Raw genomic sequence first — 1783 nt, 5'->3', positions numbered from 1 at the left:
ACCTAAACTTACTTTGGTAAAACCTATCACAAATAGGCAAAACGTTGGATGAGATTTCGGTTAAATAAAATATTTATCCCTTAACTTTAACTCTCAGCATTCTCTTAAAATCTTCAATTTTGAAATCTGGTGAAATATTTTTAGTTTTAGTTATTTATTTATAGTACACATTTTTGGAAAAACTATGTAATTAAAACATTCATCAATAGTTATATAAGTAGAATTTACAACGAAAATTCTCTTAAAAAGAGTAATTACAGTTTTTACGTTCATTTATATAATTTAAAACGTCTATACAAGTTTAAATTTTTAGCAACTTATGTATAATATAAAAAAAATCGAAGTACACGATATATGTATTATACATAAATACACTATAACTTGGTCATCTTTAACTTTTATAAAAAGTATCGGATTTCATCGATGTTTAAAAAATATTTGCACTAAAAATTAATTTTGAGAAAATTATTCACTCAGTAGTTGAAAAATGGTTGGAACTACCATTTGTGTATTAAAATACTGATATCTTCTTACAATTTAAATACTCATTAATTTCTTACGACTAGTTCCCTAGCAAAAATATCTGAATAAGTGCCGTTTATACCAATATTACGGTAACTAAGTTGAGTAAAAATATGCCGTCAGTTCTAAAAAATTTTGATGTATGGAACACCTGCAAATTTCTAATTATTGATGAAATCAAACAGGAAAAACAGTTTGCAATATATCCAGTAAATAACTAAAACAGACTCACCTTTAAATATCTCAACAGTTTTTTGATGAACGGATACGTGTTCCATCCACAGTGATTATTTATCAATGCCTCAACGATTATTGCCCACAATCAAAGTGAGCGAAACACGTGCCCGTTTTTCAAAACAGTGTTAAATGTGGTATTCCTTTATTATTTTTCATGAATCCGGTAATATGATTATCAAAAAAACAAGAGAAAACAAATAAATACATGGAAACAAATTAATATGTCCCAACATCTTACCATAAGCAATAGAAATTATTCGTAGCAATAACAAAGATTAAAAATAACTAGTGGACGAATTAAGTACTCAAAAATTGCAGATATGAAGAACACGAATTATTTACAAATACCAGGAGAATATTACTCTCAGCGACAAAAAAAAATAGTCGTAGGATGTTGCAAATGATGAACTTTTTAACCTAGCTTCCGTCAATCCCAAATGTCCGTGGGAAAATTGTTTACCTCGGTTTGTTCTTGTACAGGAGTACCATCTAATACATACGACAGTCTTATACGCATCCTAAGTATTGCCTAAAATTAAAGCAAAAATTTATTTGACACAAAAACATAGTACAGAATGGTTTTTTACTTTGCTAGGATTAGTGACCCTTAAAACTTGTGTTATTTGACCACTTGGAATGATAATTGTACCAGAAGGTGATAGCATCTGTAATTGGAATGTCTAAAACAAAGAGAAATTGTTATTTAACAACATTGACAACGAAACCCAAAGTTTCGAATTAACATTAGTTTACATGTATCGATGAAATATTCCAATTGTAATTAAAAAAATTAATTCATTATTTATAATACTTTACATCAAAAAACTAAATATATAAACCTTTTTACTTTCTGAAAATAATAATGTCATTATATTCACATTAGGTAATGTGTGTAAAACTGTCACTATTTTACTATAAAACATTTGTTACTTTTAGGCCGTCGTCTTAAGAAAAAGATATTGTAAATGTATGATTTAAGGCACTATAACATTACTTTAATTTCATTCGCTAAAGAAGAATAACA

At 27.6% G+C, this 1783-nt stretch overlaps 1 protein-coding gene and 1 long non-coding RNA gene across 3 annotated transcripts in view; both read right to left on the bottom strand.

Annotated features, from left to right (window-relative positions):
* LOC108744506 (AP-1 complex subunit gamma-1) overlaps positions 1-1783 on the bottom strand; it is a 41813-nt gene that overhangs the window by 25690 nt on the left and 14340 nt on the right. The window lies entirely within an intron of this gene.
* On the bottom strand, positions 478-1479 carry LOC112904040. The gene is made up of 2 exons (XR_003230860.1): positions 1347-1479; positions 478-1288 (listed from the first exon to the last, which is right to left on the bottom strand). It is a non-coding gene; the product is annotated as an uncharacterized LOC112904040 (long non-coding RNA).

The sequence above is a fragment of the Agrilus planipennis genome, unplaced genomic scaffold (assembly GCF_000699045.2).
Source record: "Agrilus planipennis isolate EAB-ADULT unplaced genomic scaffold, Apla_2.0 scaffold33, whole genome shotgun sequence".
In the NCBI taxonomy this organism is placed as follows: Eukaryota; Metazoa; Arthropoda; class Insecta; order Coleoptera; family Buprestidae; genus Agrilus; species Agrilus planipennis.
This window is presented reverse-complemented; position numbering and strand designations above follow the sequence as displayed.